The sequence below is a fragment of the Zingiber officinale genome, chromosome 5A, assembly GCF_018446385.1.
Source record: "Zingiber officinale cultivar Zhangliang chromosome 5A, Zo_v1.1, whole genome shotgun sequence".
In the NCBI taxonomy this organism is placed as follows: Eukaryota; Viridiplantae; Streptophyta; class Magnoliopsida; order Zingiberales; family Zingiberaceae; genus Zingiber; species Zingiber officinale.
The window spans coordinates 102,398,415-102,422,060 of NC_055994.1; the positions used below are offsets into that span (position 1 = coordinate 102,398,415).

The following is a 23,646-nucleotide window of genomic DNA, read 5'->3' on the forward strand; positions in this document are numbered from 1 at the left end:
GCAACTAAGACTAAGAATTATCTTATCGGAAAGAAATGAGATGATAACTTATTGCAGGATGCTATAAAGATATTGCAAGAGGACATTGTGCTTACAAAAAATGCACCAGGAGGAATGGTGGAATTTCACAAATCCCTGACATCAAGTTTTTTCTTTAATTTTTTTTTCATTTGTTATTAATGAAATGAATCACAAAGGCCTTTTAATTGAATGCTTGAATGCAACTAGTCTATCAGCCATACAACCAAATTATTGGACACTAACTAGAGAAATTCAGTGTTATGAACTGACCATACATGGAACTTCTGTACGATTTGTTGCAGGGTGCTATATTGCAAGAATACATTGTTCCTACAGCTGTCCCATGTTTGGTCAGTTTCATAATGCTGAATTTCTCTAGTTAGTGATCTATAATTTATTTGTATAGCCTTCAATTAAAAGTCCTTTGTTATTTATTTCATTCATAACAAATGAAAAAAAAACTTTAAAGAAAAAACTTGGAACTTAGGGATTTGCAAAGTTTCACCACTCCTTGTGAATTTTCTATAAGAACAATGTCCTCTAGCAATATCTTCATAGCACTGTGCAATAAGTCATCATTCCATTTATTTCTGATAAGATAATTTTCAATCTTAGTTGCAATCAAGGAAACAGGAGCTACACCTCCATAAACAATAGAGGCATCAAAATCTTCAAATGTTCCGTGGTCATGTTTAAGAAAAACACGCATTCGAGCATTGACGAGTGCAATGTCATCTTCTCTCCAATGTGTTTGCTAAAATTCCTTAACAAATTCCAAATGTCTAGTCTAGAGTTGGAAGATGGAGAGCGGTATTTCATCATATGTAAGATTAACTTTACGATGAGAAAGAAAAAAAATCTTTGGCAGAAATTGTTCTAGCATTTCCTTTGCAACTTATAACTTGGAAAATTGCTTCTGCGGCTATCCAAAGTGGATTTAAGTTTAAGATTGGGCTAGCAGTACATATATTTCCGCCTAGAAAAGCAACATTTTTTATTTGATTTCTGGCAAACTATTTTAGCTGCTCCAGGATTGCTTTGCATGAAGAAGTTTTATCATTAGTGTGTTTTGATATTACCTTCCTAAGAATTTTTTGAAGTTCAGTTAGTCTTACAGAGACACCAATTTCAAGTCCTTTCTCATTCATGCTTAATATATTAAGATTTGGCACATGTGTGATCATGATCAAAACTTGGTATTGAAGATTCTTAAACTTTGTTTCAATTCCTACTTCAGTATTATCAATCACAAGCTTGGAATCTCAACAACAACAACAACAACAACAACCAAGCCTTTTCCCACTAAGTGGGGTCGGCTGTATGAATCCTTTTACGCCATTGAGCTCTATCTCCTATTATATCATCTATATTTAAATAAATTTTATCTTGTTTTATTGTTGCTAACCAAGTCTTTTTTCGTCTTCCTCTTTTTATATGTACTAGTTTATTTCATAGTCAGCCAAACTTAAAAGTACATCTATAAACGTTCCTCTGTTTTTCCTCAATTAACTCCTACTTTCTCTCTAATGCTCTCATTTCTTATTTTGTCCATCCTCGTATGTCCACACATCCACCTTAACATCCTCATCTCTGCAACTCTCATCTTCTCCTGCTCATAACATTCAGCTCCATATAACATAGCAGGTCTAAATTTTATAGAACTTACCTTTAAGTTTAAGAGGTACTTTACGGTCACATAAAACACTGGACGCCTCCTCTCACCCATCCCGCTTGTATTCTATGTAAGACATCTCTCTGAATCCCTCCATCATTTCAGAAATGATCCTAAATATTTAAATTTCGGTTCACCTCTCCTATCTTAACAATTGTTTTTATACTTCTAATATTGCTAAACTTAAATTCCATATATTCTTTTTAATTTACTATATCTAAAACCTTTCACTTCTAGTATTCTTGCTAAGATTCGAGCTTAACATTTACTTCTTCACTTGTCTCATCTACCAAAATAATATTATTTGTAAACATCACCATGATAATGTGTCTTAGATGTGTCGAATGGGTTCATTCACGATTAATATAAACAGATAGAGATTTGATGTAACCTTATTTTTTTTATAGGAAACGCTTCAGTTAATTCGCTCGAAGTTTGTACTATTGTCATTATATCCTTGTACATATCGTTAATTATTTTAATATATACTACGCTAACACATTTCTTTTCTAGAATTCTCCATATAATGTGCTTTGGGACTTTGTCATAAGATTTTTTAGGTCGACGAATTCCATGTGTAGGTCATTCTTCTATTGCCAATATTTTTCAATGAGTCGTATATATAACTTCTAGCAAGAATCCAAATTGATTTTTAGTTTCCTTGGTCTCTTTTGTTTTTTTTCTATTACTTTTTTCTAAATTTTGATGATATGACTCATTAGCTTAATACACCTTTAGTTAAGACAATTTAGTACATCTCTTTTGTTTTCATATAGAGGACTAGAGTGCTTACCTTTTATTGATTAGATATTTTTTTTGTTTTCAATATTAGGTTAAATAACTTTATAAGTCATTTAATACCTTGCTTCCCTAAACATTTTCATACCTATCGGAATATTATGTCCAACTACTTTTCCATTTGCATCTCATTTAAAGCTTGTTTTACAAGTTTGAATTCTACGATAAAAATTAAAATTTTTTATACTCTTATGACGTACTTATCTATTGTATTCATATTTAATGTATCTTATTTGGATAAGATCTCTTGTCTTCCTCTCTCTCTTGCTTAGCTATTCTATAAATTCCCATTTTTGCTTCTTTTGTATCAAACTTTTAATACAAGCGTTCAAAAGTTTCATTCTTTGCTTCATTCACTATTTTCTTGACTTCTTTCTTGGTTATTGTATATTTTTTAATTTTTTTTTTCATTTTTACAAGTGTATAATAACTTATAGATGGTTCGTTTCTCCTTCACTTTCTCCTCTACTTATTCCACTACCAAAATTCTTTACTTAGTGGTGTGCATCCTTTTGACCCACCAAGTATGCTTTTGGCTATCATTTTCAACTATATTGCTATTTTATCCTATGTCGTATTTGAGTATCATGTATTTCTTTTAATACTTGTACTTCCATCCTCTTCTTAAATATGCTTCGCTTCTTATTTTATAACTTCTACCACTTGATTCTAAGAGTCATGCATGCTTCCTTCTATTGATATTATACTTAAGGTGTATATCCAACACTACTAACTTATTTTGGGTAGTTATGTTTTTCTAGAAATGACCATACAATTTTTACAAATCTTTTATCCTTCTTCTTAATCATAAGAAAGTCAATTTGTATAACTTTTCCTCCATTTCTTATTACAAAATTATTACCGTCATGCACCCTATCATATTCCTTATTTCTTACTTCTACATGCCAATTCAGATCTCATTCTATTAAAATCATTTTGTTTAGTGGAATTTTTTATACTACTTTATTTTAATCTTCCCATAAATTATATTTAATGTCTTTATCTAATCCTACTTAAGATGTATATATGCTAATTACATTAATAGTTTTTTTTACCACTGCTATCTTTAAAGTGATAACCTTATCTCCTTTTCTAACTACTCCTATTACTTCATCTTTTAATGAGCTATTTACAACAATAACTTCATTCCTTATTTTACTTTTTATTATGTTTTATAACTTATAATCCAAGTTCTCTAACATTTTTACCTTCTCTCCTACCCATTTTATCATTTTGCAAATATAAAATATTAATTTTTCTTCTAATTATCTATTTACTGCCTCTATTGCTTCAACCTATTCTATGTTCCAAATCTAAGACAATTGATATTTTTACGGTGTTTGTTCTTATCCAACCTATAATATGAACACTCTTGCATATTTAACATTGCACTCAAGTTCTCATGGATATAGTGGTCCTTATCGAGATGTTACAGTTAGACTCTGTAACACGTTCATTTCGGGAACAACCTAGCATGAACACAATAGGTTGAACCTTCTTCCCATTCATGAAATTTTGCCATAGTTTGACGCTGGCTGGCAACCTAACGCAACCCTCCTCCTTTATCCGGGCTTGGGACCGGCCATGACTGGTCATCATGGGTTTGTAATCTCGATACAAAGCTTGGAATCTCGATACAAGCTTGGAATCTCGATATTCCATGTTCCAAGCTTGGAATCTCGATACAAAAATTTCAAGTTCAATACTTGCTGGAATCTAAGAGGTTTGTACCACTTAACTCCTTCAAAATCATGTAAACTAAGAGGCAAACTTTCCTTAAGAGAAGTTCTGAAGGGAAAATGAGTTCATTTTCACTGCACAAACTTCCATCAATTCCGTTGTATAAAAAAGTGAAGTACTATTTGTCACACGTTGAGGTTTCATTCCTGTTAGTTGTTTCTTTTCCACGGTCACATGGTTTTCCAATTGAAAGGCAAACAAAATCACGAGTCAAGTTATTCTCTGACATTGTCTTGGTAAAGATGCAAAAAACATCAAGAATTGGCCTATAACTTGTGCAGCGACATAAATTTTGTGCTAGACACTTTGTTGACACAAAAAAAGAATCATATGTCCCTTAAAATAATCGACTTTTGTTAATAGCCTCACCAACAAATTCTTATTTGACTATTGTCTTGACTCTTGATACCATATTTCTAAGATCTATTAAGATATTATGCTAAACAATATTGGTATTAACATGTAGATTGCGATAGTAACCTAAAATAAACAAACATATATAATTATCATTATTCAATATTAAAATTTATTTATTACTTAAAAAAATATGTACTTGACAAATAAGCATCTTTTCTTATTTAGTTGTTAATATTTGGTTGGTTGTAGGCATCTCATGCTCTCTGCTTTTCCTTCGTAGATTAAGTTGTAGACATTATTCATTTGTTGCTTTTTATCTATGCCACTTTTACACAAAACAATGTATAAGAGGTTCAATGTCATCTTATAAGCATATATACAATGTGGTCTCAAAATGTAGCAAATATAATAATTTTTTATATCTTCCTAGCTTCAGTGATGCAATGGTAAAGTTGTTGCTATGTGACCAAAAAGGTCACGAGTTCAAATCCTAGAAACAACCTCTTGCAAAAAACAGAGTAAGGCTATGTACAATAGATCCTTTCCCGAGACCCCACATGACGGGAGCTTTGTGCACCGAGCTACCTCTTTTTTTTTAGCTTCAGTGATGCTAAAGTATCGCGAGGGTTCTCAATCCTCAAAAATGAAGATAACCATCGATCCAATTTTTTTCTAAGATAACGACTTTAATAATCCTAGTTGCTCCTGATTGTAGAATTAGTCCATCAATAAATTTCCTAACTAATCTATGAACCTAATAAACGAACTTTGTTAATAATTACCCTCTTTTCACTACCTTCACTATATCTAGTTTACCAATAATTGTCATCATCAAAATGATGTTGTGTTTTGCATATATTGTCTGAAACAATGTTAGATCTTGAAGTTTGTACCATCGTTTGTGATCACCAACACTCTATGTTTTATACATATCGTTTAAATTACTCTATCCATCAAGAAATATATTTAAGAGCATCACAATATCCTTCAATTGCATCAATAGATTTATAATTTTTCATATTTCTACTGCAATATAGCAAAAAGTTAATAATTACATTTCCTGCACAATAGTATTCATGTCTCAATCTCCTGTACTTGTTTGTCTAAGGACCAATATTTTCATACGCAATTAAAGGTTAGATAGCATGACCAGTTGGCATCATACAAAGGTAGTATGTAATTTTGTTGTATTAGGAAATTTCAATTGAAATGGAAAATTTTGATATATTGATCAATTTCTTCGTCCCTTGTGTAGACATCATCAACCCCAGTTGGTTTGTTAACTTAACGGATCAACATAAAAAATCTTTCCCATAATAGAATTGCATGCCTTTGTCCTATAATAGAAAAGGAACAACCAATACTACTTCATGATGAAGTAATACAACATCTGCAATTCTCCCCAATCTTGGTGCAACAGTTAAACAACTTCCACTAGTACCAGTTGATAAGCTGATTCCATTTGGAACAATTGTATCGTCACTATATTGCATAGTTACTCATACTTATATTTAGTTCAGAAGGCATGAATAGCTGTTAGAAATTTTGATTATTTGTGATAATATTCACCACGACCTTCAAGTTTATCATAAACTGGTTCTCCTAATAAAAAAACCTCTCTCGCCCCCTAGCCAACTTGGCAGTCGGCTATAAGCTGACCTCATGATTTACCTCCCTTCACATAATTTGGGGACGGGCTATAAGGGACACCTGAGGTGAGCGTAATCACTTTTTGCTACACCTAAGGCATGTCGTTGTTTGTATTTAAAATCATTTTTGGCATCAAGTTCCTCCATTGCACTGTGAAGTTCTTGATTAACTTTCAAACATTTGGAAACATGTGTATATAACATATAACATGTTAGTCGCGTGACTTCACGTGTCCAATCATAACACAATTTAAACATTATCAATGAAATGGAATTGATTGTCCAGTCATCGTGCGTGCTTTTAAGGTAGATTATAAAAGTGTTGTTTTAGTGTCATTTGTCTATCTATGAATCATTATCAAGTTAGAGTATCAAAAAAGAAAAAATCATTCATAATAAATAAATACACTAATCATTCAAAATTTATAACATTGTCAAAATTAAAATAAATATTATCCAATTCATAAGAAATCACAAGATACAAAGAATATTTAGTTTTAACAAAAATACAAAAAAATAATAATAATATTTTAGAAAAATTGTTCAAAGCTTTTGAACAATTATTAATCTGTCATATTAAAATTTTCATCTTAAGTTTGTTGCACTGAAAAAAATTAGAGTTATTAAAACTAAGAGTGAGCACAAATGTAACTGATGGATATGAAATGGTTGTCCATCAAAGCATGACAACGACTCAACGAGAAATAAATTTTAATAAATAATACTATAAATTTAATAAATGATCACCACATTATAACATACTTTTCCTATTATTTTCGTAGTCTCATTATACATAGATGCTTGATACTAAAAATTATTGTTGATTATTAAATATATATTTTTAAATTACTTGAAAGATATAAATTTTAAATAATTAATTTTCAAAAATCAAATAGTTCTCAAAATAATCTAAAGAATTTGCAAAATTATTTAAAAAATTCATGGATAATTTTAAAATAATTCATTATTTTAAGTTATTTAAAACTTTCATGTTATTTTTTAAATATATTTGAAAGTCCATAATTTTTTAAATCAGTTATTTAAAACATTTAAAATTATATTTCAGGAATATATATAAAAATAAAAATGGGCTATATAAAGATGTCAAATGAGAACTTAAATTTGTAATATAAATTATAAGTTAGCTAATTTTCTTGATCTCTTAAATAAAATTAAATTAGAATCAGTTGATTTCCTTAGTTACACACTTAGCAAATTTGTGTTCAATTCATGTCTTTTATCCTTAACTAGGCAAAGGTTTATAAATATGATTTTGAAGGTAAGAAGTTGAGTTTCTAATACCGTGAGTCTATAATGTAAGGAAGTAAGTAGTACCAATATTGTGTTATTTTGTTGTACTAATATTTGGTCTCCTTGATTTACTAGTACAGCGTTACTGTAACCGGTGTCTTTACTTTTAGCAAATTATTGAGAGAAATCAATAGCTTCTTCGTAATGAGTGTTTTTAAATTGTATTTTGTTCATAAATTGTAAGGTCCTGTGGGGTCTTAAGGCTCTAATTCCACTATTAAATTTTTATGGTTCTTCTATTATGCTTTTTCTTAGAAGTTACGTTGGAAAATACAGTAAATAGTAACCAGTAAACAGTAAATAGCAATAGTAAACAGTAAAGGAAAATATAGTGGTAGTGAATTGCGGAAGTAAATGACAATAGTGATATAATGATGCAGTAAATGCAATGATCCTGTAAATTTTTACTCTAATACCACTATTAATTTTTTATGATTTTTCTATTATGCTTCTTCTTAGAAGTTACGTTGGAAAAATACAGTAAATAGTAACAGTAAATAGAAATAGTGAACAGTAAAGGAAAGTATAGTAATAATGAATTACGAAAGTAAAGTAAATGACAACAGTTGTGTAATGATGCAGTAAATGTAATGATGCTGTAAATTTTTACTCTTTTTTTATACTTATTCTGCTTTCTGTTCTTGTTTGTTTTCCAGGGAGCCTTACCTATTCAGGATCTCATCATTTAATCAGTGTCCCGGCTTATGCGTAAGATTTTGGGTTAAAAGTACCCTTCTTACTTAGCCCGCACAGGTCTTATATGATTCTGGTTATTCCTGATATAGTTACTATTCACCTATTGATTACTAAGATAAGGACTAAGGAAAAGAACCAAGAAAAGATAGACAAAATATCTTTGTTACTAAACTCAGTTTATCATCATAAAAACAAGCATAGATCTTATTTAGCGGAGAATTTTACAAGGAATTGCAACCAAAAAACTGAGAGAGTTACATATTTATATATAAAGATAGCTTACAAAGAAAACTTACAAACACACTTGAAGAACACTGGGAGAATTAGGACAATAGCGATGGCAGTGGGAGAAGTGGATGCCCCAAAAGGAGAGGTTTGGGGGCCTTTTATAGGCAGGGGAGAGAGTGTTTGCTTAGAGAAAAAGGAAAGCAGGGAGAGAAGAGAAGAGAGGGGCCTGGAAAGAGGAGGCTTGGTGAAGGACAGGTGGAAAGCAGTAAGAGATAGGAAGGAGGGTCTGGCAAAAGGAGGCTTAGTGAGGGACACATGACTGCATTTTAGTTGGGTGGACATATTGTTGGGGGAATAGAAAAAAATGTCATGGATGACGTTTTTAGTAGATGTTGTTGTGGTATTGTGTGAATGGAAAAGGACGTCATAGATGACGTTTTAGGGGTAATGTTGTCATTAAGTTTTCATTAGGTTATCTAAGTTATTATCACTTGTAAGGTCTAGAGAGGGAATCTATGAACTTCCGGCTAAGTCTGACTGCATACTTCTGTGGAGTGCTGCTCTGTATGCTCTAGCAGAGAGGATTGAGCTGGCTAGTCGTTTCTAGTAGTATCTTTCAATTTTTCTTTGATAATGTTGAAGCAAAGTTGTGTGTTGTGTTTTAAAGGAGAAAGGGAAGAATCTAGTACCCATATCTTTTGGCCAGGAGATTTTTTTAGTATAAGTTTCTCCGACTAGGAAGTAATTGTCTGGATCTGTCAAACGATCCCAAGCCCAATTAGTTCCATGTACTGATGCTCTCCAGTGCTTTAGTTGGTCTCCAATATTAGGAGGAGCTTCCCAATTAAGATTTGGGTCAGAAGGATAATCTTCAAGTTCCGTCTGAATACCTCCAACTTCATTGATGTCAATCTTAACCAGATGTTTAACTGGTTCAATGTTAAGGTCAAGCCATTCAGGTGAAGAGCTATCAAAAGTGCATACAACAAACGTTTCTTCTTCTTCTAGGCCAGAGAAATGATAGTACCAAGCTTCTCGTTTCTTCGACAAAACTGGATCACGATCCAAACTAGTAACTATACTCCATCGGCAAAGGTAATGTTTCTCAGAAGAGGTCATGAGCATTTCCATATCTGTTAACTTTACGAAGCGAATATACAAATGACCGGACATCCGGCTCTATATCCGACGGGGGATTTTTTTTTTGGCTCGGTTTAGGTCGGTATGAGCGGTTTAGTCTGTTTGATGGGTTGACTGCTCACCCGTAGTCCCACTACCTGTCACAAGTCCCAAATCTTATATTTAGATACTTGGTTTTGAAGAAGCTCATGTGTCACCTCCATCTTCTTTTGACCTTTCTGGCCAACCTCCTCACCGACCATATTACTTAACTTTGGCCCAATTAAAAGAACAAGTCATTGCAACAACAACCCAACAAGCTTAAGGCCCGACTCTTGGGCCTCCCCAATACTATCCCACATGATGTTACTTCCGATGTGAGAAATCTAGCTAAGAAGTCAACCTTTCAAATTTTTATGAAAATATATGAGACACTGAAAGCTTTCCACAAAAGTCCACATGAAGGAATGACTATTGTCTATTAAGCGTAATTGGGCCCAAAACCAAATGTCAAAATCGCTCCCTCAAGACTTATTACTCCTTTTCTTCTGATGGACTATGGACTACTTTACAAAGTTTGGATACATGATCCAGATTCTGTCAAAGATTTTTCTAAGAAGCTTGGTACTATCATTTCTCTGGCCCTAGAAGAAGAAGAAGCGTTTGTCGTATGCACTTTTGATAGTTCTCCACCTGAATGGCTTGACCTTAACATTGAACCAGCTAAACATCTGGTTAAGATTGACATCAATGAAGTTGGAGGTATTCAGACGGAACTTGAAAATTATCCTTCCGACCCAAATCTTAATTGGGAAGCTCCTCCTAATAAAGACCAACTAAAGCACCGGAGAGCATCAGTATAAGGAACTAATTGGGCTTGGGATCGTTTGACAGATCCAGACAATTACTTCCTAGTCGGAGAAACTTATACTGAAAAAATCTATTGGCCAAAAGATATGGGTACTAGATTCTTCCCTTTCTCCTTTAAAACACAACACACAACTTTGCTTCAACATTATCAAAGAAAAACTAAAAGATACGGCCAGAAACGACTAGCCGGCTCAGTCCTCTCTGCTAGAGCATACAAAGCAGCACACCACAAAAGTATGCAGTCGGACTTAGCCGGAAGCTCACAGACTCCCTCTCTAGACCTTACAAGTGATAATAACTTAGATAACCTAATGGAGACTTAATGACAACATTAACCCTAAAACGTCACCTATGACGTCATTTTCCATTCACACAATACCACAACATCTACTAAAAACGTCATCCATGACGTTTTTTTCCATTCCCCCAACAGTATATCCACCCAACTAAAATGCAACCATATGTCCCTCACTAAGTCTCCTTTTGCCAGACCCTCCTTCCCATCCCTTACTGCTTTCCACCTATCCTTCACCAAGCCTCCTCTTTCCAGGCCCCACTCTTCTCTTCTCTCCCTGCTTTCCTTTTTCTCTAAGCAAACACTCTCTCCCCTGCCTATAAAAGGCCCCCAAACCTCTCCTTTTGGGGCATCCACTTCTCCCACTGCCATCGCTATTGTCCTAATTCTCCCAGTGTTCTTCAAGTGTGTTTGTAAGTTTTCTTTGTAAGCTATCTTTACATACAAATATGTAACTCTCTCAGTTTTCTGGTTGCAATTCCTTGTAAAATTCTCCGCTAAATAAGATCTATGCTTGTTTTTATGATGATAAACTGAGTTTAGTAACAAAGATATTTTGTCTATCTTTTCTTGGTTCTTTTCCTCAGTCCTTATCTTAGTAATCAACAGGTAAGACCTGTGCGGGCTAAGTAAGAAGGGTACTTTTAACCCAAAATCTTACGCATAAGCCGGGACACTGATTAAATGATGAGATCCTGAATAGGTGAGGCTCCCTGGAAAACAAAAAAGAACAGAAAGCAAAATAAGTATAAAAAAAAAGAGTAAAAATTTACAGCATCATTACACCACTATTGTCATTTACTTTACTTCCGCAATTCACTACTACTATACTTTCCTTTACTGTTCACTATTAGTATTTACTGTTCACTGTTACTATTTACTATTTACTATTTATTGTATTTTTCCCATGTAACTTCTAAGAAGAAGCATAATAGAAGAACCATAAAAAAATTAATAGTGGTATATATATACATATATACACAGTGGATAGTCTTTCTACCAGGCAAAACATGAACTAGACATAGAATCTGGTGACACTATGATAAGAGTAAGAGAAAACTATTTAGATGATGTAGCCAGAGCAGCATGGGAATCCCATAAAACCACTCATTCTAAAGAAATAGCTAGGATTGCTTCACAGTGAAATAATATACTTAATTTTTATTATACTATCTACCAACTATTTACAGCAAGAGATGTCAATGCAAATTTAGATATTAGACAAAAAGAATCTATGAGAGACTTAGAACAATTACAACTTTTTAACTGAAATTAGATTAAGTCTTTTTGCAATAACTTTTTTGCCTTAACTGCCATATCAGGAAATTACTATAACCCAGAATTAAGAGAAAGATTATTTAGTAAACTCCCAGGGGAAGGAAAAGAAATACACAAGGCCTGGACAGATATGAAAGTAGCACCCCAATATGACAATATTGGAATACATATACAACACATTATTTCTGTACTCAAAGAAAAATATACATATATCCATATTCAAAAACAACTTAAAAACCAACAATATGGGTTCTGTAGTTAAATCTACACCCCCAATAGTATAACTCAATGATACCTAAACAAAAACAAAAACAAAAACATTATCGGAATACTAAACAACTACACAACCAGCTAAAACTAAAAATGTCAAGTTAAGAAAAACATATTATGTTCGAAAAAGCAGAGCAAAGAAACCGTATTTAAATAAAGAAAAACATGTCAAAAAATACAAATCAAAGAAAACTTATGCTAACACTATTACTTGTTTTGCTTGTAATGAACCAGGACATTTGTCTTCTGCCTGCCCAAATAAGAAAAATCTATATATAGGAGAAGCTAAATTAGTCACCTGTACAAATTTAGATCTAGTAGAAATTCAATCAAACGTCTCAGACACATCTTCTATTTACTCTATTATCTCCGTAGATGACATGGAAGAAGTCCCCCCCCCCCCCCTCTTCAGATTATAGCCTAGTTTTTTTCCTTCTTACAACCTCCATATTACACAGGTTTCGACTACAGATCATTAAACCTAGAACCAGAATTATGGGACGACTTTCCTCCCATAAACACAAATTGAATGCTCACACAACTAAATACAACTTTAAAATGATTGGAAATTAAAAAAAGAAACAGATAATATACCTTGTTATTTATGTAATAAAAGAGGTACCTGTATAAATTGCAAAAAGCAGGCCTGTAATATTTGTCTCCATAATTATTTTAATGTTCTAAACCCTATAACACAACCCACTAAAAGCAGTACTAAAAATATCCTTTTAGAAACAAGAGTATCAACATTAGAAAGTAGAATAAATCAACTAGAAGCTCATATGGATATAATAACAAACCAAATAGAAGAACTGGTCTCACAAAATTTTCCACCGCATGACAAGGGTAAAAGTTCACAACTGACAGATTCACCAAACAGTGATATAGTTTTCATAAAAACCAAACCCCTAGTATTTGTAATACAAATAGAACCCTGGATGTTAGGGTAAAATGCCTAGTAAATATACATGGCCATGAGTTTACATTACAAGCCTTCTTAGATAGTGGAGCTACTAATTCTACTATAGATGATGCTACACTTCTGTCCATTTTACCCAAAACTTTTATCAAAACCTCATCTCAACCTTTAATTAGTACACAATTTGACGGACAACAACTTACTAGTACCCAATTTGTCACAAATATACATATAAAATTTTATAATAGCTGTGGTATCTATAGCGCTCCCCAAACTCTTTCCAAATTATGGGTTAAACACTTATTACATCAGAACATCCACCTTATCCTGGGACTCAATTTTCTCATAGCACCAAACAGAGCATTTTTGCTTATTAAAGATTATGCTCTATTTTTCTCCACCCTAATCGTAGCACCTATTGTTTCAAACTACCCCTCGGTAGTTCAGCCTCTAATAGCACCAGGCAGAAAATTTTACTTTACAAACTTTTATCGAATTATATGAAGCCCTAAAAGCTTTTCACAAAACACCTCCTGAAGGAATGATCATTGTATATAAAGCTGAATTTAGCCCAAAACTTAAATGTTAAAAGAAAGGACCACCCCCGCACCCTGGAATCAGATAAATACGGATGTCAATGCCAGTTATTCTATGCTTTCAGAAGAGCTAACATGGATTACGAATCCTACATCACTACAGCTTACAAAGGGAGATAAATTACCCCTTTTACTCTTCTTGACTATGGACTCCTACATAAATTATAGGTTCATGACCCAGATTCAGTAAAAGATTTCCCAAAGAAACTTGGTACTATTATTTCTACTGCTTTGGAAGAAGAAACGTTTGTGATATGCACATTTGACAGTACTCCTCCAGAATGGCTGGAACTCAAAATCGAGCCAGCCCGACATTTAGTTAAAATTGACGTAAATGAAGTTGAAGGTTACCAAGCCTAGCTAGAAGTCTATCCTACCGACCCAGACTGTGATTGGGAAGCTCCTCCCTCCTTTTCAGACCAACTTAAACACTGGAGAGCTTCAATTCAAGGGACGCTTTGGGGTTGGGACCGACTTGAAGATCCAGATACTTATGTCCTAGTTGGAGAATCGTTTACTAAAAAAATTTATTGGCCGAAGGATATGAGTACCAGGTTCTTTCCTTTTCACTTTACTACTCTGCATACTACCCTGTTTCAACACTACCAGAAAAAGACAGAAAGAATGAGTAACAAAAGGTTAGCAAGCTCTGCCCTTTCAGCCAAAGCCTACCGAGTTGCCTTAGCCAGACGCAGACCACCAATCCAAACCTCCAGCTCACAAGCACCATTGTTGGACTCAACACGAGAAGATAACATTGATAATATGATTGACAACTAAGATTACTACAATAGTACTCAACAGTGCAACTTTTCTAGATGTGTTCCTTCATCTCCAAGCAAGTGCTTCCTTCCTCCCAAAGTCATCTCTCCTCTCTTGCCTATAAAAGGCCCTTCTCTTCTGCCTTCTAAGGCATCCACCAGCAACTCTCTTTCCCTCTCTCTCTTTGCCTCCTCACACTCCCTTATTCTCAGGCTCTCTTTGAACGTCTTTCCTCTCTTTCTGTAAGTATATAAGATATGCCTGTTTCAGTATGTAATATTTCTGTTTCGGTATGTAATTTTCTACCTGCACGTCTGTAAGATAGTTTCTTCCTGAATGTGTTTTCTTCCTGAATGTATATGTTGTGCTAAATAAAATATAATATTACTTCTCTTCTAAATCTTCTTCAGTCCTTATCTAAGTAACTCAATGGTGAACAGTAACTGTAAAAGAATAAGTAAACCAAAATAAGACCTGTGCTGACTCAGGAATACCGTTGAGTAGCCATCATCCTACATAGCCGAGGCATTTGGTTTTCTTGTAGCTCTTTTGCAAGGTGAGGCTCACTAAAAGACCTAGAATACCCAATTTGTCACAAATATACATATAAAATTTTATAATAACTGTGGTACCTATAGCGCTCTCCAAACTCTTTCCAAATTATGGGTTAAACCCTTATTACATCAGAATTTCCACCTTATCCTGGGACTCAATTTTCTCATAGCACCAGACAGAGCATTTTTGCTTACTAAAGATTATGCTCTATTTTTCTCCACCTCAATCGTAGCACCTATTATTTCAGATTACCCCTCGGTAGTTCAGCCTCTAACAGCTTCAGCAGAAACCAGAACCAGTCTACTGACACTCCTTGCCACTCCTTGCCAGTACGGTCAAAGGAACATGCAAACAGACCCCTCTCCTGTCATCTTGTGAACTTGCTTTTTCTGAATATCAAAAAAACTAGACTTACTTAGCTAGACAAGCCCGCTAAATGATCTTTCTTTTTGGGATATTTCTAATGATCTACTCCTCCCCAAACAATTGCTTCAGACTATCAACACTCATCAACTAGATATAGACTCTCTCATCTCCCGCCTAGAAAACCTAGAAATTATTGGCGGCAACCAAACCAAATAATGGGAGCGAGATAAAATCTATTGTAAATTAGTAATTGTTAACCCTGATCTAACTATTAAGGCCCAAGAAAGATACACAAATTGGGAAACTGAAGAATGCAAAACGCATATCTAACAATTACTACATTTAGGAGTCATTCAAAGATCTACCTCCCGCCATAGGAGCCCAGCTTTTACAGTATATAAAGGAGCTGAACAAAAAAGAGGTCAATCCCGAATGGTCTTTAACTACAAAAGGCTAAATGATAACTGCCAAGAGGATGGCTACAAATACCAGATAAAGACCAACTGTTGAATAAGATACAACATTCTAAATGGTATTCAAAGTTTGACATGAAATCAGGTTTTTGGCAGGTAAGAATGCACCCAGACTCTATAGAATGGACGGCTTTTTCTTGCCCAAAAGGTCACTTTGAATGGCTTGTTATGCATTTTGGTCTTAAAGTAGCTCCTCAAATCTTTCAACGAAACATGAATGATATTTTTAGGAATGTTTCTCACCTCACCTGTGTTTACATAGATGATATTTTAGTCTTTTCCAAAACTAAACAAGAACATTATGCCCATTTACATACAATCTTTAATCTCTTTGAAAAATATGGTTTCATTATTTCACGAAAGAAAATGAAACTAGCAGTTACACATGTTGAATTCTTAGGAGCCGAGATAGGCTAAGGACAAATCACCTTACAACCTCATATTTCAGCTAAAATTCTTGCCTTTCCAGACAAAATGGAAGATACTAAGACATTAAGAGCCTTTCTAGGTCTTCTAAATTATGCAAGACCCTACCTAAAAGATATAGGAAAAATTAGTAGACCTTTATACAATAAAACATCTTTGACGGGACAAAAACATTTTAACCAACAAGATATTGCTTTAGTCCAGCAAATTAAACAATTGGTTAAAACTATTCCTAAATTAACTTTACCTCTTGACTCAGATTATTTAATTATTGAAACAGATGGCTGTGAGACTGGCTAGGGCAGTATCTTATATCGCAAAACATCCAAATATGAACCTAAATCAACAGAAGCCTTATGCTGATATGCCTCTGGAAAATATCACAAAAAAGGACACTTAACATCCTTAGATTATGAAATCTTAGTAGTTACTTACTGTTTAGAAGCTTTTAGATTATTTATTTGTAACAAACCAGAAATTCTTATTAGAACAGACTATGAAGCCATAGTTAAATATGGTCAACAAACGAAAATAATCAGAAAAGGTCTCAGTACAAAGCGTTGGTTAACATTTACAGATACCATAATCAACAAGAGACTTAAGATATAATGGGAGCATATAAAAGGGGTTAATTATTCCTTAGCAGATACATTATCACGACTGCTGCATTAACATTTTACTTTACAGGATGGAAAGACCAAGGAAAGTTTGTACTTTTTCTACCAAAACCATGCGTTTTGGTACTTAGGATTTACAGCAATTCACACAACCAGAAGATCATTTTCGATTTGCTGGTAGAGACAGACTTGATCACATCCAAAATTATCTTATTAACAATATTTGGCATATCCTTACACTTCTAGGGAGCTCTGGACATAAAATTGTTGCGATTAATGCTCTTTCCAACTACTTCCTTAATACTATCCAAAAACCAGGAAAGAAATTTTCCTATTACGTGGTCTTTTTAGGATCTCAGGCAGGGTATACTCTACATGGGAAGAAACCAACTTAGCCATTCAAAACTTAGAATTCTGATAAAGTTGTATACCAATCATGGATAAGGCAGGGGTACCTCTTTTATCAACTGCGGGATAATAACTACACAAATAGCAAGGTATATTATATGTTCCTGTTTTTAATTTCCAATCATGTGTACAATTAGATTCGCTTAAAGTTGTATTTAGTTTTGTGAGCATTAAATTTGTGTCTAAGGGAGGAAAGTGGTCCCATAATTCTGGTTCTAGGTTTAATGATCTATAAACCTGTGTAATACGGAGGTTGTAAGAAAGAATTTACTAGGCTATAATCGGAAGAGGGGGGAACTTCTTTCATGTCATCTACGGAGATAATAGAGTAAATAGAAGATGTGTCTGACACGTCTAATTGAATTTCTACTAGATCTAAATTTGTACAGGTGACTAATTTAGCTTCTCTTGTATATAGGGTTTTCTTATTTGGGCAGGCAGAAGACAAATGTCCTGGTTCATTACAAGCAAAACAAGTAATAGTGTTAGCATAAGTTTTCTTTGATTTGTATTTTCTGACATGTTTTCCTTTATTTAAATATGGTTTTTTTTCTCTGCTTTTTCGAACATAATATGTTTTTCTTGGTCTGGCATTTTTAGTTTTAGCTGGTTATGTAGTTGTTTTAGTATTTCGATAATGTTTTTGTTTTTGTTTAGGTATCATTGAACCATACTGTTGGGAGGTGTAGATTTGACTACAATACTCATATTGTTGGTTTTTAAGTTATTTTTGAATATGGCTATAGGTACATTTTTCTTTGAGTACAAAAATAATGTGTTGTATACGTATTCCAATATTGTCATATTGAGGTGCTACTTTCATGTCTGTCCAGGCCTTGTGTATTTCTTTTTTTAATTCTCCTGAAAGTTTACTAAATAGTCTTTCTCCTAATTCTGGTTACAGTAATTTCCTGATACGGCAATTAAGGCAAGGAAGTCATTGCAAAAAGGTTTAATCTAATTCCAGTTAAAAAGTTGTAATTGTTCTAAGTCTCTCATAGCTTCTTTTTGTGTTGGCATCTCCTGTAAAAAGTCGGTGGATAGTATAACAAAAATTAAGTATATTATTTCCCTGTGAAGCAATCTTAGCTATTTATTCAGGATGAGTAGTTTTATAGGATTCCCATGCTGCTCTGGCTACATCACCTAAATAGCTTTCTCCTACTCTTATCATAGTGTCACCATATTCTATGTCTAGTTCATGTTTTGCTTGGTAGTCTCTTTTAACATAGATTATCCACTGTTCTAAGTAAGTGGCATACATTTGTGGGTCATCGCATTCACCTATATTAAGAAAGACTGAATTCTTACCAAAATATGTAATTTCTGGTGGTCTTCTTCTACCTAAAGCTCTTAACAAGGGATTATTGTTGGTATAAGGGTAAATTTGTGTTCTTGGAGGATGTCATTCTCCATAATCCATAGTTCTCATGAAACTTTCTGGGTATCTTACCTGTAAAGGTTGTGGTGTATTGGTAGCATTAGATTCTGCAGGATTCATTAAAGCCACGTTGGAAAAATAATCTTTCTTTTTAGCTATAATATTATGGTCTTCATCAAAGTATAACAGTCAATCTTCATCTAGCTTATGGTGCAGTATGTCAAAAGTTTCTAATTCTGTAAGATCTTCTTGTGTAAAATAATTAGCTATTTCGAAGGGAAGGTAGACGTATTCATTTAAATCATCATAAAATAAAAAGTTGTCTTTTTCTTTCTGTGAGTGTGTACTGATTTCTATATTCATTAGATTTAAAACAAGTTGGTTGTCTTCCTGGCTGTCTTCTTGAGAAGTTGAGGCCTTGTAATTATGAAATCTTACTATTGATTTGTCATGCCTGTCTTTAGAGATTATGGATTAACTTGGTTGTAGTGTTTGTGGTGTAATATTTAAATCTAGGTTAAGATTCCAATCTAGTCTAGCAAGTAGGTCAAACAAAAAGTCTTTAGGTTTGATGAAATAGATTCCCCTTGTTGTAAGGGTTTCTATTATGTTATTAATTTGTACTTTGAAACTGTTGTTGATGCTAGTCGTCTTTCCTAGAAAAATTATGTCTATTTGGATATTATGTTTATGAAAATCTCCATATCCCCTAGCTTGAACAGAAATTTTAACATGGTCAATAAAGTCTGGAATACTCATATTAAAATTGGAACAAAAATACGTGATTCCTAGATTACTATTCATATCTACTTCTATAAGTCCAATAATCGCTTTGTCATTATCAGAGAACCTTGAGTTATAGAGTACTAAAAAGACTTTAGCTCCTATGCTTTTTCTGGTAAGTCCTCTTAGGCCAAACACAATAAGTCCTAGGTGGATATAATTATGTTTTCTTTGTAGGAGTGCTTTAGCTGATTCTTCATTCATAAGGGTGAATCTTTCTTCTCCCCCATCTAGTAAGTGTAATGGTTGGATTCTATGATGTCTATAAAGTGAAGTAGAAAAGGATAACAACCCTTGATGATATAAGCATTTTGGGTTTAGTGTATTTAATTGATCATTAGAGAAGGTGTCTAAGTTTTGGTCGATATTTATAAATTCTTCTAACTGATAGGTAGCCTGAGTACTTATAGATTTTCTGGATATCATAGAGAGATTCTTAGGAGGTCTTAGTGTATGTGATGATCCAGAAAAGCTTTCAACTTGTGTTTTTTGTTTGTAGAGTCATTAGAAGGTGAATCTTGTATTTTTAAAAACTTATAAGTAGTAGGTGGGTGTTTTGTAATAGTTTTTCCTAGGGAAAGTTTACCAAGATCTTTATTTATATTTTCTAATGTTTGCTTTAGATCTTGTGTCTAGGTATTTTTATGTATGTGGTTTTCCAAAGTAAGAATTTGATTTTCTAAGACTGTAAGTCTATAGTGTAGAGAAGTAAGTAGTGCTAGAATTGTGTTATTCTGTTGTACTAGAATTTGATCTTCTTGGCTTACTAAGGCAGAATTGCTATAGCCAATGTCTTTGGATTTTGCAAATTGTTGGGAATAGTCTAAAGCTGCCTCGTAGTGGGAATTGGAAAATTGTAGCTTGTTCATAAAAGGTCCGAATAGGGACTTAAGGCTCTAATACCAATTTTTTTTTTTTTTTTAACTTGGTCTTCTAGTGAGCCTATAATGGAGGAGAAACAAACAAACCCACTAACAGTGAATAAAATAATCCCTAAGAAAAAGTGACAAAACAACCTTATAATGAAGGGACCCTTTAATTAGAAATTCCAATGATGGAGAAACAAAGGCTCCTATTGATGGTGAACTGAATACCAAAAACATAACAATCATATACTCCCTAAGAAAAAGCAACAAATCAATCCTCTAATTGATCTTATTTTCAGACAAAACAAAGCTACAGTGCGGAGAAACAAAGACTTATTAATGGTGAAAGAATACTAAAAACAGAATAAATAATTCCTAAGAAAAAGTGGCAAATCAATCCTCTAATTGATCTTATTTTCACACAAAATAAAATAAACATGGAAGAGAAAACAGTACCTAGATGGGGTGCAAGCTTCGTCCACTATCTCCAATCCTCTAATTGATCTTATTTTCAGACAAAACAAAGCGACAGTGAGGAAAAACATAGACTTATTAATGGTGAAAGAATACTAAAAACAGAATAAATAATTCCTAAGAAAAAGTGACAAATCAATCCTCTAATTGATCTTATTTTCACACAAAATAAAATAAACATGGAAGAGAAAACAGTACCTAGATGGGGTGCAAGCTTCGTCCACTATCTCCAATCCTCTAATTGATCTTATTTTCAGACAAAACAAAGCGACAGTGAGGAGAAACAAAGACTTATTAATGGTGAAAGAATACTAAAAACAGAATAAATAATTCCTAAGAAAAAGTGACAAATCAATCCTCTAATTGATCTTATTTCACACAAAATAAAATAAACAAGGAAGAGAAAGTAGTACCTAGATGGGGTGCAAGCTTCGTCCACATCTTCAATTCCTTCAACTGTTATTGCATGCATACCTTCGACAGAATATAACAGAGCTAAGTATGCATTTATAGCATAGTGTCTATACAAGTCATACTATGAGAAAATTAACTTTACAATCTACCAAGTGGAAATTTCTGTGAATTTCACGACATTAAACAGAACTGGAATTTTTATGAAAACACACTATACAGAAAAGTATACCAAATTCCTTCATAAATAGATTCGTTATGTAGTCAACAAAAAAACAATCAATCTCATGCCACATAAGCATTTTGCACCCTGAGCATAGTGGAATTCAAGATTCCATATCAAACAAAAAATTTATCAAAAAAAAGTAATTATGCTAATCAGAAAATTTACTCACTGTGATTTTCTTGACCGTTCATCGAAACAGGAAATCATTACTGTGCAAGCTCCACAGCCACCTTCACCGTATCCGAGCTTCATTCCTGTTAGACCAATATCTACATCCAGAAGGAAAGAAAATGGAGCTATCATTTTATTTACAGTCATAAAGATCTATTAAAGAATAACTGAACAACATCAAACTCTCAGAAAGAGAAACAGAAAGCTTCAAAAATATGGTGGTTGAACCGTTGAAACATGGAAATGCTATCACAAAGATAACTCGATGATCATGATTTAATTAGAGAATAATTAAGAAACCAATTACCTGTTATTGTGCCTGTACCATATAGCCTGCATTGAACTAATTAGGAAGTTTATATACAGCTCTAGGATATTTCTTATTTTGTGTAATAGTTTCCTTGCATTCTAGAATAGTCATATATAGTAATATACACATACTTAGAAATACAACAAAGCATAGAGATCTCTTCCACTGTTTTTTGTCATGTTATAAATGAATTTTAGTTGATTCCATACAGATTTCATATTTGCAAACATTTAAGGCTTCTTAAATTGATTATATATATATATATATATATATATATATATATATATATATATTTTGCTTGTTTCCATGTTACTCTGTATTTCTGTACTGCAGTGATATGGTTGGAGATGCAGAGGGCTTGGCTTTTTTATGTATCATTGTAAGTTTTTCTTATGTCATGCTTTGGTTGGATCATGCTTCTCAGCCTGATCCTAGGAAACTCATCAATCCCTCACAAGAGAATTAACAAAAGAAGAGAACAAAATATGTTGACACCTGAAATTAGCACTGTCAAATAGGACCAAAGGCCATTGAAAAAGAGACCAAATAGTGTGAGTTTTACACATCAAAAGGGTTCAAGAGAAACAAAATAATAATAATACGGATATTCTTAGGAAGACTCCAGTCGTGCTTCATTCTTGCTAGCTGCATACTTCTAACCTCTCTTTGATTTCATTGTGTTTACTTTTGGTTCTCTGAATTTTCTCAAAAACCTCATTTGGTTCAGAGCCTTCCTATCTTTCTCGTGTATACTTAACTTTGCCTCATTTGGAGCAAATTTTACATTAATTTTTCACAAGACAAAGTAGCGCAAAGAAACGAGCAAATTGCAGACCTCTTAGGTACTGAAGAAGGGTGAGGTAGACGATTGCCTCCGCTGACCATTCTCCCTCAACAAACTCGTCTGCCGTAGCGAGGAAGCCCTCGACTCTCGATCCCTTGTGTAGTGATCGCGGCATAAGAAATCGCAAACAGAAAAACGAGGAAAGAGAAAAGAGATCGCAGAAATTTAACGGCGATGTGCCTGCCCCACAAGCAACGGCAGGATTCTCCACTCACATGATGAATAATTACGGTCCCGAATAATCAACATCTCATACTACACGCGCAGCTATGGTGCGGTTATCATGAATTTATAGAAATTTTTTTTTTCAAATAAAATACTTAATTAAGGATGTTAAACATCCTTGATTATCTGTTGTGAGCATTTCCTGATTTAACTGATGACTGATGAAAAATTTTCATGAAATGATCACCCACTCATACGTTAATTAATCATTTTTTTATAACACGATTTGGCCCGTCTCGGACTATAATTTTATGACAACGTATATTTAAATTATTATAATTCCATCTTTAATTATAATTTATTTATAATTATTTTTTAAAAAAATAAGGAGCATAATCAAAAGGGTTTAATTTAATTGTGACAAAAGATGAATACGTTCGCCCCAGCGCTCCCGTCCCAAGGTCAACACAAAGAAGGTAAATCATGGACGACTACTAGCCTTTGGAATAGTGACTAGCACATAAGAAAAATATTTACCTTGATTTTTCTAAAATTCAAATCTCAAATTTTATTATGATAATACTTCATA

At 33.5% G+C, this 23,646-nt stretch overlaps 1 long non-coding RNA gene across 1 annotated transcript; it reads right to left on the minus strand.

Annotated features, from left to right (window-relative positions):
• Window positions 1–21,069: 21,069 nt before the first annotated feature.
• On the minus strand, window positions 21,070–23,047 carry LOC121981270. The gene is made up of 5 exons (XR_006111782.1): window positions 22,884–23,047; window positions 21,737–21,836; window positions 21,344–21,404; window positions 21,129–21,176; window positions 21,070–21,082 (listed from the first exon to the last, which is right to left on the minus strand). It is a non-coding gene; the product is annotated as an uncharacterized LOC121981270 (long non-coding RNA).
• Window positions 23,048–23,646: the final 599 nt, after the last annotated feature.